Here is a 14,916-nt window from a genome sequence, read left to right as displayed (position 1 = left end):
AGAGACGCTGGATCTTCTCTAGTCTTCTCTCCTTAGAAGGCAGCTCCTATTGGGACATGGTATGTATGGCAACCCCCTGGACCTTCTAGCACGTGGTTAGGGAGGGATTCGGCTCCCTCCCCGCCCCGCTGACGCCCTTCCTGAGAAAGTGGGGAGCAAGTAGGGTGAATGGGAGGGGAGGGAAAGGGGTGCCATCCAGACCCACCTCCCCCCTGCTTGTTCTGGCTCATCCAGGTGGGCAGAGAGGGTCACCCCTGCGAGGAGATCACCTGGTTTGGAAGACAGCCCTGTGAGCTACACCTATAAAGGGGGTAATCGTATTTAATCCCTAGTTCTGTTATGAGGATTACATAAGCTTTTAGAAATGCAGGATTTCAGGCCGTGCCCCAGACCCAGGGAATGAGACTCTGCATTTATCAAGACACTCAGATGTTTCGGGTGCGTATTGTATTAAAAGGCCCTGATCCACACAATTTACAAGCACCAGGGAAAAGCAGTGAGCTAGGTTACACACACACACACTGCTGTTCCTTTTCTGCAGACAGCGCCCGCTCAGACGGCCCTGGCCCCGGGAGGCGCCTGCACGCAGCTAGCCTGTCTGTGCAGGGGGAAGGCTGGTGTCCACCGCGGCTGCCATCACGGTCCGGCGAAGGCTAATGGGCCTCTGCCCCTCATGCATTATTTCAAATGCTGACAACTTTATTCAATGTGAAATTCCATCAAGAATGGTTTCTTTGAGAAGTAGTTTTAATTTTTTTTTTTTAACCTCACATCCAAGAACAAATGGAAAGTACTTGCACATCATGAGTCAGAATTTGTCAGAGCCCAGAACACGGATGAACAGATGCTTCACCATGAGGTGTCCCGTGGCGGACCGAGCACACACGGTTAGAACGGAGTTCCGCCTGCCCCGCCCCGACCCCTCCATCACCCCTGGAGGCAAGAAATATGTCAAGCAGCATCCTTCCCATCTTTGTGACACAAAGAAATCTGCTTCACATTAAACTCTTTCTGAAAAGTGTTTTGAATTATCATGAAAAAGCTTTGTGACGTGTGCAGAGCAAAGATTGCCCAGAACGCAAACAGTTCTGCCCTTGTGTATTCAATTCCCGTCTGCTCTTGTGCTTTGAAAACATGATGCGGGTGTCTGGGAACAGGACGGGAATGCAGGTCGGCGAAGCTCACAGTTGGTTACCGTCCGGTGCCAGTGATCCTCACCCTCTCTTTCCTGCTCGGATGTTTGAAACCATGCCGGATAAAATTCAGAGTTCAGGGAGCAAGAGAGAGAAGCCGTGCTCGGGTTTCTGGGTGGTGAGGCTTTTGAACCCAGCGGCAGACCTGTTAGTACCGCTTTGCTGCCCTGCACTGGCCCGTGGCAGGGGAACTTCTGAAAAGAAGACCGGAACAGCAGAGGTCAGGATGAAAGCAATGTCTTCGCGCAGGTTGGGGTGAGCGGGTGTGTGTCTGCAGCTTTCCCCTGGAAGAAACGGGAAAGCCACTCCAAGGAGCGGCAGGAGGCCACCTGCTGCGTGTCCTGTCCTGTCGGTGTCCCCGCAACAGCCCCACGTGGTCCGCCGGCGGCGTCTGCGAGCCTCCGGAAAGAGCACCGCGGCGGCCTCCCCGAGCAAACCCTCGCCAGGCTCGCAAACGCTCCTGAGCGCCTACAGCCTGGGCTTGTCCGCTTCTCCTCGGACCAGACTCTCATCATCATCATAGTGCAGCCATTTAGAATAATTTCCTTCCCTCCCGTCCTTGGTGGCGTCCCGCACGAAACCACCCTCTGTGCAGACACTTCTCACACACCGGTCAGCTTCCAGCCGAGAGGCAGAGCACACTGTTTCCCACGGCATCCGGTTGGTTTTTGCAGGAAGCGAGGACACAGCTACTCTGGGTCTCGGGGACTCGGCCCCGACACCCTCCTCCGCCACTTGCTCTCTCTCGGGACATTCAGCTTCTCGGGCCTGGTTCTCCATGGTGCAACGTCCTCCACGCGGCTCAGCATACCTCCTAGGACCGGCCAGTCTACTCTTTCAAAAACAGCAAAAATAGGCTCTGAGCCTAGGGTGGCACGTCCAAGCGAAGAGAAGGGCTAAGGGCGGGAAGTTCCTCAAGGAGGCGGCGGGACCCATTTCATTCGGAAGAGGAAGGAGAAAACTGGAACGCCGCGGGCTTGGGTCTGGCTTCCCGCGATCCTGCCTCTGTGCGGGTGAAGGTTTCCCAGGAAGGTTTCCCACTAAGCTTGCCCCCGTGAGCTCAGGGAATGCATGTGCGGCATGAGCCCTGGAGCTCCCTCTAGGTGAAGGCCTACTGTGTGTGCTGCATGGAAATGGCTGCCCATCACGTCCCTCTGTACTCACGGGACGGCCACCAGACAGGTACCACCTGCTCCGCCGGTAAAGGAGCAGGGGATGGGAGCCAGCCACTTGCAGCAGGACAAGGCTGGACGGCATGGCAGGACAGCCCGGGTGAGGCTGTCCCGCCCGCCCAGGACTGGGCACCGACTTTGTCGCCTCTGCCGCCAGTCAGTCCAGCTGTGCCGGCTTCACCGTCAGCGACCCTCCTCCTCGGCCCACAGTGAGTGCCCGCTGTTTGCCCGCTCCAGGGCAGAAGCCGCAGACGGCCATGCGGGACATGCAGACCTCAGGGGTGCCGGAGGGGCTCCCGGCGGAGGGCGTGGGCCTTCTCTTCAGGAAACAGGAGAAGTGCTGAATCCTGTCCACTCCTGAAGGGCTTGGGAAAGCAGGGGCTCGAGTTCTCCGTGGGCTCTGGGTGACTTGCCGGCTCGATCTCACCCACATTTAATGTTATTTCTGAACATACATGGCTCGTCGAGAAGGACAAACTGAAATCAGAGCGAGAATCGTTTTGTCCAACACAGTTTAAAAATGTAATACATAAAGTGCATTTGCAATATTTTGATCTTTTGTGGGTTAGAAGGCTGATATGCAGGTAAAAAGTATTGTAAATAAAATGAGTTTGGGACGCCTGGGTGGCTCAGTCAGTTAAGCATCTGCCTTCGGCTCAGGTCATGATCCCAGGGTCCTGGGATTGAGTCCCGTGTCGGGCTCCTTGCTCAGCAGGGAGCCTGCTTCTCCCTCCCCCTCTGCCCCTCCCTCTGCTTGTGCTCCCCCCAATACATAAATAAAATCTTAAAAAAATATGTAGTTTCTTTCTTTAAGAAAAAGAGTATCAATTGGTGTCAGAAGCCAAATATTAAATACAGGTTAGGAGTTAAAAAATAACATTTTCAAAAACACTTTACTGAGCCTGCAAATGTCACATTCCAAAAAGGTCACCTGGAACGCTCCAGAAAACCGATAAAGCCATCTTCGTTTCCTCCAAGAGGAAGCAGGTGGGTCGGGAAGACACAGGAAGACCCCCAGCCCGGAGGATCTGACATGGGGCAGGCTGACGGGGAGGGGCGGCCAGGGTATGACCCCGAGGAGACCACCGCGGGGACGCCCCTTGGCGTCAGGGCCCATCTCCCCCTAACGCATAGGAAGGGAAATGAACCCAAGTGCCCAGTCCCCACCAGCGAGGAGCCCACTCTCGGGCACCAGACACAGAAAGGAAACAGAGTGACCACTGACAGTCGGGGGCTGGGGAAGCACCCCGGTCCTCCTCTCAGCCTTCTTCCTGTAGCAAGCACCCTTGCGAACTAATCGATAAGGAAAGACATAGATTTCACTTCTTGGGAAGAAATGGCAACAACAATCCTGGGCCGCCTCTCTCTGCCCACGATGGTGAGGCCAGAAGGGAGAGGTGTGCGGGAATGTCTGCGGGAGGGGAAGTTATTACAGAAAGGGAGTATTCTCCATTCTTCTGCTGATGCACCGCTGATGCACCCCGCATTTGTGGGCCGCCGACCATGTGCCAGGCACCAAGGACACCATACGGATCCAAAACCCGCCAGTTCCTGCGCTCCCAGAGCTTATGGTCCATCAGGGAAAATGTCAACATGTCAAGGCATTGATGCAAACAAGTGCAAAGTTACAAAGAGGACAAGGGCCAGGAGCAGGAGTAAGATTCTTCCTTACCAGCCCTCGGTGGGGGCAGCAAGGGGGGACCTCGGGTGGGGTGGGGGAGGCGAGCCCGTGGCCACCCCTGCCAAGCCGCAGGCCGGGGCGGGCCGGGATGTCAGAGCGGATCCCGGGGACCGTGAGCACGCAGCCGGGGGGCCTAACACAGCTGGTGGGGGTGAGGCACGGGCCCCCAGACGACTTCATCATGCAGCCAAGTGCAAGGAGCTCAGCACTGGCGGGAAGAAGGGAGTGAACATCCCTGTGGGTGGAGGAGGGGATCCAGGGCCTCAGGGACTAGAACAGAAGGCACCCGTCCTCTCCCTCGGGGCAGGGAGAGGGGATATGATCAGGGGCGCATTATGCCAGGACCACAGAGTCTTCTGGAGTCCAGACTGCAAGGGTCCGTGTGAGTGTGCAATGCCGAATACCTCAGAGCTTAGTTTTCACACTAAGATGCATGCAGGGACACCCTCAAAGGAGAGTTCCCCGTCCCCCACCCAACCCCGCCGCTGGTGTCCCTTTCCCTTGTCACTCCCGATACAGTGCCTTCAGCAGGGTTCAGGGGTGCACAAGAACATGGTGGGGGGCTCCTCAGAGGTGTGTGTTTGTGAAGGAGGGCAGCCTGGCTCAGGGGGTCTTAGGGAAGGGATGCTCTACCTCCAGCAGGTGGTTGGAACCATGATGTGAGGGGAGATGGGTAGGACCCGCCTGGCAGACACTGTCTCATTAGTCCCACCTGGCCTCCCCTTGCTGGTCCTAACCTGTCCCCTGGGCCCCTCACACGCGTGCACTGGTCTCCCCTCATGCGGCCACCCCACGGGCTCCTCCTAGAACATCTGTCCTATTCACTCTACTGCTTAGAAACGTCTTCTGCATCCACATTGTCAAAGAGGAAGACCCCATGCCCTGATCTGCAGGACATCCTGCAAACTCCTTGGGCTCTGAGCCTGGATGCCGCTGGTTGCCACCAGCCCCCCTCCCCAGTGCAAACCGCCCCCCTCCTCCTCCTTCTCCTCCTCTTCCCCCTCTTGGGTGTCCCCTGGTGGCCCAACTGCTCCGTGCTCTCCCGGACCCTCTAGGCTCTGCCACTCCCCACCCCGTCCATCTCCCCTTTATCTCCTGCTCACCCCGCCCCCGGCATCCCTCGCTTCCGGGGGTCCGTGCATGGTGGCCTAGCTGTTGCTGTCATTCCCTCCCAGGAGCACGACGCTTCCTCCACAACCAGGCGTATCCTGCTTTGCGTTATCGCTAACCTTACAGCCATTTCCCTATCTACTTCCTGCCCTCTCTGGAGCCAAACACCTTTCTTTATTCTTCCTTATTTTGAAGCTTCTGACTTCTGAACCCTTGGGTTTGCTAGAAAGCCGACTCCCAGACGGCTGGGGTGGTGATAGTCCTATCTCGAATGTCTCTGGTTCCTTTCTCTGAAAAGCTCCCCGCATTCCACTTTGGTGAGCTCATCAGGCCCAGCATTTCTGCACAGCAGGGAAGTGACAGGTGTTTATAGGAGGGCACCGGCCTTCGTCATCTCGGCACCATTACGGGGTAACTCACAGGACTTAAATAGAAGCTGCTGGGGCTGCAACTTACTTCTGTTTCCACTGAGTTGGTTGGCAAGGAGTTAATTGTTTTTTTTTCCACCAACAAATGGATGTTTACACCACCCAGATAAGCATGTTCCCAAATCTCTGGTGGCTCACCCACTGGCACCAGGATAGAAGCAGCATTCTTTTCTCTGGTATAATAGATCTCCATGCGGTGTCCCCTTCCTCCGTGACGGACCTCTCCACCTTCATGAGGCCCCCACCCCTGCCTCGAACTCATCCTCCTGCGCAGAGCTGTTTGTAACTCTCAGGGTCTGACGCTGCCCTTGGATGCCCTGCCTGCGGCTGGGGAGCGCCGGTGGCGAGCTTCACTCTCTCTCCAAACCTCAGCTCCGATACCAAGTGCGGCCTTTCTCTCCAGATCTTGGCTTGTGGTTTCCAGAAAGCTGTGATTCTTTCTTTCCACGGTTTTTGTCATTAAGCGGAGAGCGGAGAGCCTGCTTTCTAGCCTGTATTTCCAGCTTGAGTGGTGTTCAGCTACAGCTGTGTAACTAAGTACCCCAAACTCGGTTGCTGCAAGCCACCCTTTGATTTTGCTCATGACTGGGGAGTCCCAGATTTGGGACGAGAGGGCCTCTCACGCAGTAAGAGTCGATGTCAAGCTGGCCGTCCACGGCGGCTCACTCACGCTGGTGGTAACACCAGCTGCTGGCTGACGGATGAGTCGGGGCTGTCCGCGGGTGTGCGTGCTCACGGCCTCTCTGGCCTGGTGGCCTGGGTGTAACCAAGTGCCCCGCATGGAGGCTGGTTTCCCTCTGAGCCAGGGTCCGGAGGCACCAGGCACAGCTCCGCCAGCCTCTCGTGCAAGCCACGCAGCCTCGCTCGCACACATCCGAGCCATCACAAGGAGCTGTGAGCAGCCCGGGTTCCAGGGTGGGGATCCACTCCACCTCTGGATGGGCGACTGTCAAGTTCGTCTCTCACGGAAGAGCATGTGGGACAGGGGCTGGGGTTGCAGCCTTTTTTGGAAGATACAACCCCACTGGTGGCGTGTACATGTGCTTGGGGACTCGGCGTAGATGGTGTTGAGGGACCGTAAGCAAGGAGGTTGGGTCTCTACCCTCAGCACTCTGTGATGATGACTTATGACCGTGGTTATAAGGATCCCAGAAGGCTCTAGAACCCAATGCTTGCTGCTGGAACCACCGGCAGAAGGTCCAGGGCGCTTGGTGTAAAGGGAGACTCGAGGGCCCCGTTGCAGACCCAGCAGCTGGAGTCTCTGAAGCTGCATCAAATGTGTGTATGTTGAACGCGCCACTCCACAGTGTCAGTCTGGGGAGCCCTAGGGGCAAGTCAAAGGAAACTTTCCGTAAGTGGTCGTATTACTCACCTACTGCCACATAAAATGTTTCTCCAGAACGTGGGGATTTGGAGGCACAACCATTTATTACCTGATGGCGTCTGTGGGTCAGGAGTCCGGGCACAGCTTGGCCACGTGTCTCTAAGTCTAGGGTGCTCGCAGGCTGAGATCAAGGGGTCGGCCAGGGATGCTCACCTCCAGGCTCGCCGTGGGGAGGGCCATCTTCCGAGGTCACTCACACGGCTGCTGGCATGTCCTCGGGGTCCTTCGGGCCACAGACTCGGGGCAGCAGATCCCCACCACGAGGCTCTCCACGGGGCGGCACACGACGTGGCCATTTGCTTCCGTGAGGCAAGCAAGCGTGAGGGCCGAGAGAGGGCACGACGGAGGTCGCGGTCTGTCTGTAACTTACTGGGAAGTGACACCCATCACGTTGGCCATCGGCCACAGCCGTGCGTTAGGATCGAGCTTCAGGTCCCATCCGCATACAGGGGAGAGACCGTCAGGAGCGTGAGCGCGGGAGGGGAGGGTTCCTGGGCCATCCTGGGGGCCGCCTGTGCAGGGGCTGGGTGCAGACCGTCGAGCTGTCACAACGACGCCTAGAGGGAGAGCGGGGCGTCGCGGAGTGCACAGCATGCCAGTTCCGGCCCCTGAGGACCGCAGGGTCTTGAACATGAAGAGGGTCCCAGGCACTGCCACGTTCCGCGGCATTCCCAAAGCCTCGAGGGGCAGGGACATCCTGACCGTGTCTTTAGAACGGGAGAGGACACACATAGGCAGGGAGGAGAGAGATTAGTTTCAGAGGGCAAGAGACCTGTCGTGCTCGAGTGAAACGTGCATCCACGAGGGAGCCTGGTCAGACAATGACCGCTTCCCAAGTCTGTTCCCACCCCAAACGGCGGGTTACTGTCTGTAGGAACAGCTCTTTAAATGGCCCCTCTCTTGGCCACTGCTCCCCTCCTTGTCCTTTGTGAAGACAGTCAAGGATGCTGGAGCCCGGAGCAGCTGCCCCTCGGGCAGGCTTCACCTTGTTAGGGCTGGCCCTCAAGGGGCTCTCTGAGTACTTGTATGCAGTCTGTCCCTGGGAATCAGGGAGCGGGTCAGAGCCTAGGGGCAGAGCGGGAGGAGCAGCATGCCCACTGCAGGGACCAGTGGGCAGCCTGGAGGACGGTGCACAGACTGGGCTGGAGGCCCGGACGCAGGACCTGCCAGTCCAAGATCTCATGACGGGCACAGCTGGGACCAAGCCCAGGTCTCCGGAAGCCCCAGGGAGGGGAGTTTCCACACGGCCCCTCTTTGTGCGGTGCTTTGTTTTTCCCTGGCACCTTCACCCGGTCGCCTCACTGGACCTCAAAGTCACGACAGCTAATCGTCGGCCGCTTGTCAAGCACACAGCTCCCCACCAGGTGGGATCACATACAGCCCATATGTATTTCAGTGTGGGATGGAGAAGGTGAAACATCACCTTCCAGTTTCACCTTCCAACTGGGTTCCAGCCAGTGTGCCCAGCACCGAAAGGAAAGTAAAGGTCTCACTGTGCAGTGGGGTCCCCTGGGGTCCAGCGGGGCATGGCGACCAAAAGGACAGCAGGGACCAGGCTGGGCTATGGACCTGGCTGGGCCAGGCAGAGAGCAGCTCCAAGAAATGCGGGCTGGTGAGGTCCGAGTTCAGGTCTGTGGGTCCTAGTCCTGACTAAGGATGACTTGTTGACATGACCTTGAATCTGGGATTTGGAAGGTGACATTCCCGTGACTCCTCCTGGAAATGTGCCTCCGTGGCCAACCTTGTGTTAGCATGGCTCTCCCTCACCCTCTCCCTCCCCTTCCCTCCCTTCAAATGCTGCCTATTTCTTGCATGCTCAGGGAATTAGGTCTCCCCTGCAACGTGGACAGTCACTGGAGGAAAAGATCCAAAGGCGTCTGAGTTTAGAGTGAAAACAGCCCAGCGCCAGGGAGATGGGCGGGTGGTAGGGTTCAGCAGCTAATGCAGAGGGAGCAGGAGATGAGCCCTCCTGGAGGGTGTGGGGCTGCAGTGGGCATGTGACCCAGTGCTTCTCCTCTGACCGGATGTTGTTTGTGGAAACTGATAGCATTCTCCCGAATTTCTCAGGGTTCCCACCCATCGGTCTCCCAGGGATGATAAATTCTGCATTTGTGTGTGTAAGGTGGAGCTCTGAGATTAGAGAAGCATCATCAGAAGCATCACTGCCCTGGCGTGTCTAGGAGCAGGTCCCTGCCTGTGGGAGGAGCTGTCCCCGGGGCCAGTCAGTCCACCCTGCCCAGTAAGAACGTGACATTCACGACAGGCTTTACAGGAAAAATACCCGTCACTTCTCCCGCACGTGACGCCCCTTTTAGAAACAGTTCTCCATGCTTGGACACGGATCGGCAATCAGGAAATGAGCTTCAATCTCAGAAAGAAGATTCTGAGTACCAAAGTGTTTTTATACTTTGACAGTAGAAAGGGGGGAAGGTCAGGGACTGTAATGACAGTAGGAGCACATTGCTTCTCAGGCTGCACGTGCCCAAGCATTTGTGGTCAACAACCCACGACGTGAGCAAAACCGAAACAGCTTGTCCCAGCATGTGGGGAGGTCAGCTCAGTCCACTTGCTTGTTTTGAGGACACTTTGGTCGGAGAGCAAAGCCCTACTGCTTCCCTAGAAATGTGCCATGGCCTGAAACCAAGGATGTCGTAACTCTGCAAAGCATGAGAGAAGCAAGAAATGCCCTCGCTTGGGGTCCAAGCCCCTTCCAAGTGTTCCTGTCCCGATCGCCAGCAAACAACCCTCCCCCTGCAGCCTCAGACACTTCCCCCTTGTGAACTTTCTCTCCCCTTCCTTTTCCTGAGTGGGCTGCTCCCTGGAGCAGGGCACCACGTCCCCTAGCCTACCTCCAGGCGTGGCTGCCAATCCTCTGCCTCCTGCCTTTACCTCAGACTGAGGGGCTGGCATTCTCCCGGCTAGCTGAGGATGCAGAGCCAGCTTTCAGCCCCTGGGCAGGCCTGGGATTCCCATGCCCCCTCTGCCGCCTGCCCACTAAGGCCAGGCTCATGGCGCAGGTGGATTCTGAAATGCACCTGCTGGTGGGTCCACTCCATGTGGTGCGTGGTGACTTCAGGACCTACAGTGGACGTACAAATGCACAAAACTTAGGAGAGCAGCTTCATGAATTCTGACAGTTGTATCCACACAAGCAACTACCACCTAGATCAAGCTGCAGGTCATTTCCCTCCCCCCAGAAAGTTCTCTTACCTCCTGTCCTGACCAACATTCACCCACCCCCTCCAGTACTAGCCACCATTCTGAGCACTCCATGCATTGATGAGTTTGCTGGGGATTTGGTTTTGTTTTGTTTTGTTTTGTTTTGAGAGAGAGAGAGAGCGCGTGCGCGCGAGGTGGAGGGGTGGGGGAGGGGCAGAGGGAGAGGGAGAAAGAATCTTAAGCAGGCTCCACATCCAGCACAGAGCCCGACTCGGGGCTTGATCTTGCAGCCCTGAGACCATGACCTAAGCAGAAACCAAGAGTCAGATGCTTAACCCACTGAGACACGCCGGTGCCCCGAGTTTGCTGGTTCTTAACTTTCACATGATAGAAGCCTCATACAGTGTGTGCGTTTTTATATTTGGCCTCTTCTCTTAATATCTGCTTTTGAGGAGCACCTGGGTGGCTCAGTCGGTTAAGCGTCTGCTTTCGGCTCAGGTCATGATCTCAGGGTCCTGGGATCGAGCCCCGCGTCGGGCTCCCTGCTCAGCGGGAAGCCTGCTTCTCCCTCTTCCTCTCCCTCTGCCCCTCCCCCTGCTTGTGCGCTCTCTCTCTTTCTCTATCAAATAAATAGATAAAATCTTTTAAAAAGAAACCAAAAAAACCATCTGCATCTGAGATTCACAATGCTGCTGTTGTGTGTTTTCAGTTCTTTGTTCTTTTTTTCTTCTTACTTTTGGGTTGAGGTCCATTGAGTGAATTGGCTTATCTATTTTCCTGTTGATGGATACGTGAGTTGTTTTTCATTTTTATTTACGATGAATACAGCTTCTGTGAATATTGGTGAACAAATTGTTGGGGAAATATGCATTCTCGTCTCTTAAGTATACACCTGGGAGTCAATTGTTTCACTTCTTGGAAACTGCCGAAGAGTTTTCCAGAGTGGACTTAGGATTTTCACAGTCCAGGAGGGGAGGTCCAGTTGTTTTATATCCGGCTTGGTCCTTGGGAAGCCTTTCAGGTCTCAGCCTTACTGATGGACGTGTAATGGCCTCTGTGGCTTCATCTGCTTTTCCCTGGTGAATAGGGATGTTGAACACCTGTTGGTGTATTTATTATTCACTTGGATCTCTTCCTTGGTGAATGACTGAGTTTCAGTCTTTTCCATTTTATAATTGGATTTTTGTCTTTCAGTTGTTGAAAAGTTGAAGGTCCTTGTCTGTCCTGGATACGATCCTTTGTCGAATATACGGCAGGGTACAATCAAGATGTTCTTTGGGGTTGTTGATCACCAGTCTACAACGATCTCAACCTACCTTGTGGTTGGTCTTCTGCAGCTGTCTTCATTTCTTGGCTGTACAAACAGAGCAAGTCAATATTTGGGTTCACCAAGGATTGAGGTGACATGCCTACCAGGTTTGATAAAAAGCAGGTCAAGGGAGCTCAGGGTATTAGCAAATGTGTTACTAAAAAGAGGACCCATGGACTTTCGTCTGGATACGGAGGGAAGCGAAAACGGAGCTGGGTGAAGGGCGAGTGTCAATCCAAGATGGCCCTAATGGGAAGGGTGGGAGGGTTTGTTCCTTGACTTCCAAAGAGGCCCAGCATCCATGAACACACTTCATGGACGATAGTGCCACAAACACAGACAGAAAGGAGATCTCATGGGATGACTGCTGGAACAGGAAGTGGGTATCAAACCAGCTCTCACGGACCAACTGCTCTGCACTGAGCAGCAAGTAGGGCATGACCCCCGGAAGGCGTTGGGGCAGCGAGAGCAGAACAGAGAGGCATTCCCACAGCCGCATGTGTGTGACCAACCATAGTTATCTGGCCCCATCCTTCTCCTATGGCGTCTCATTCTCTCCGCTCCAGGAACCAGGACTTATAGCCAGAGGCGGCATCACTTGGGCACACGGTCCCACTGGCTCTTTTTTTCCCCAAGGATGACATAAAACCACATGCTCTCTTCACAAATGAATTAACATTGTCTTGAGTCAAGTAAATGCTGCAAATTCATGACAGAACTCAGAGAAGGTGTCACAACAGTCCCAGATGTGTGCTAGGAAACCAAGGGAAAGTTGAGCAGGGGCTTAGGTGCTAAGGCAACCCTCCTGCCTTCACCACCCCTGCTCAGGTTGAGTCCTGTTAGCATCTGAGACCTGGATGTAATGAAGCAATCGCCTTTGTAGACAACAATCTTGGAGCCTTTGCTGATGATCAAAGTCCACCTATTGACCTCGCCAATATAACAAATTACCCTAACCACAAGGCTGGAGTGCACAGTGAGTCCTGCTCCTTTTCCTCAGACCATCTCCCCTAGTCAGCTTGGACCCCAGCCCTGCCCCAGCCTTGCAGACACACACCCCGCAGCTGACCCTGTCTTGCTGGGACCCTCGCTCGTGAGTGAATGAGGCTGGCAAATGTCCCCATGGGGCAAGACCTGGCACTGGGGCAGTTTTCTTTTTTGGTGGACTTTGCATCTGGAGGACATTTTTCAGAGCCTTTGAATCCTGCTCTGGACCCTCCAGTGCAACAGTCACTTTAACGTCAGCATCCCCAGAAGGACCTACACAGCCCAGGTGCTCTCCAGTGGAGGACACCCAAGGGAGAAGAGCACCTGCCACCTTCACTTCACTCTCTTAAGGGGTGGCCCAACTAGATCATCGGGAAGGACGGGCTACATGATACAGGGATCAAGGACGAGTGGTGAGAGGCTCTAATTCAAACTTAGTCTCTGTCCGTTGCACAAGCTGGAACCTCTCATGACACCCCAGTCTGTGATGGTTGGATGAGGCAGGAAGACCGTATGGCCCATGAAGGAAGGTGGGTATAAGCCCAGTTCTCCTCACTGAGTGCTGTGATACTGCACTGCTCCATGCCTAGCTTGCTCAAGCTCAAGTCTGGGTCCCACACTCCTTTTGCCCATATGGCTCGGGGGATTGAGCTGGTTAACAGTGGACCCTGGCCTGAGTCTGGGGAGCTGGAGGCAGCACATGTCTCCTATGGACAGATGCAGAGTGTCCTTGCCTTCCTTCGCTGTACATCCAACAACCACAGGCATCTACAGTCCAACCATGGTAGCCACACAGAGGGAGCCATAGCCTCCTGACTGCCAGCCCCGCTCGTACATGCTCCCACAGTTCCTGTGAGCTTTGCCATGGCCACCTAGGCCAGTGTTTGAGAGGTCTGATTGGTGATCTCCTGACTCTCCATTTCCCCAATCTTCCCCATGTGAGCTCCAGATCAGTGAACCCGCATGGCGCTCTCTTCCCCAGTGTGATTTCCAAGTCCGTGATATGCATGGGGCTTGGCTTTTTAGATTTCACCCTATTGATACAGATTCTCACCTGTCATCGGAGGGAGCAAGAGGGGACATTTGGGATCATTTGGATTATCTGGAAACTGCCCTCCATGGTGGGCATACTCCACATTCTCCACGCTCACTCTGTTCCACTCACTCCCAAAGCAAGCTTCCCAAGCTCTGTGCAGTGGTGGCTCCCTGATCTTTGGCTCTTCTTGATCTGATACTCATGTGGCTGGTACTTCCATGTCACCAAGTCTCTGCTCAAGCACAGCTGACCAGAGCTGGCCCAGAGTTGTCTTCACTTCACCCAAGCCAAAGGTCATGGGAGTGAGCATGGGCACAGAACTGCCCACAACACCGTCTACTGGGGAAGCTCTGGGACTGTGTCTCTGGAACCCTACCTATGCTTTCTGCCATCTCCAGTCCTGGGACACCATGTCCCTGTGCACCTTGCCTCAACTTGCTGGAGCAACCAGCCTCCTTAGTCTCCTGTGGTCTTTCAAAAATGTTTTGTTGTATTAATACTTCAAAATAGGCTTGGATTTAAAAAAAATGTTGAGTGTTCCAAAAGCCTGGGGTTTTTCTTTCTTTGATATGACGTGGCCTTTACACAAGTGTCTAAATGTCACTTCATTTAATGTCATTCTAAGGGCCTGCCACTTCCTCTGCGTCCCTGTCACATGCTCCTATTACCCAGGTAAGAACAGTGTGTCCCTGTTCGTCGTGTGTGAGAGCCAGGAGAAAGGGCCAGGATCCAGCACTCCCAAACCCCAAAGGAACCAGAACACAGAAATCACATGAAATGCACTCGTTGCCAGTAGACGAGGACTCAGGATCCCCTACTGCCCCCTCCCCTGGTCAGCCACAGACACTGCCCATGCCCTGCCTGGCCCCCATCCTGGGCCTGTCTCCAGTCTTGCCACCCCGATCAACCAGCACTGGCATTCACATTCCATTTGTTCTTTCGCTCCCAAATGACTCCTCTATGTGTCCCTGGTCACCCTACTTCCTAAGGTAAGTTTGGGAGGGGGCAGTTGGTGAACTGTGGTCCCTCTCTCTGACCCACATTATGTCCCCTCTATGGGAAGAACAGTCGGGGGATGTTGTGACTGAGGATACTGAGAAAGGACTTGAAGAGAGCCATCCCACAGGCCAGAGCAGCGAGTGCAGGATGGGGTGTACACCAGCAAATGGGGAGGTGGAGGAGAAGGGAGACGGGACGGGAGGCTCTCACCAGGTACTGAAAAGAGGTGTTATAATAGCCCACTATGCATGACTCTCTTGGGTGGTGAGTGGTAGCTTTATCCTAACAACAGAGGACTGATGTTTCCTTCCCACCAATGACAGGGCTTCCAGAACCTTCTGAGGCCCTGCCCCCTCAGGGAGCAGCATACCTATCCTCACCTCAGGGATGAGCAGGGCAAGGCATTAGCACTGTAAGCATCCAGGCACAGAAGCATTTCCAAGAGAGGGTGACAAGTG

This window comes from Leptonychotes weddellii, chromosome 14 (assembly GCF_054177405.1).
Source record: "Leptonychotes weddellii isolate Sample4059 chromosome 14, ASM5417740v2, whole genome shotgun sequence".
NCBI classification, from domain to species: Eukaryota; Metazoa; Chordata; class Mammalia; order Carnivora; family Phocidae; genus Leptonychotes; species Leptonychotes weddellii.
This window is presented reverse-complemented; position numbering follows the sequence as displayed.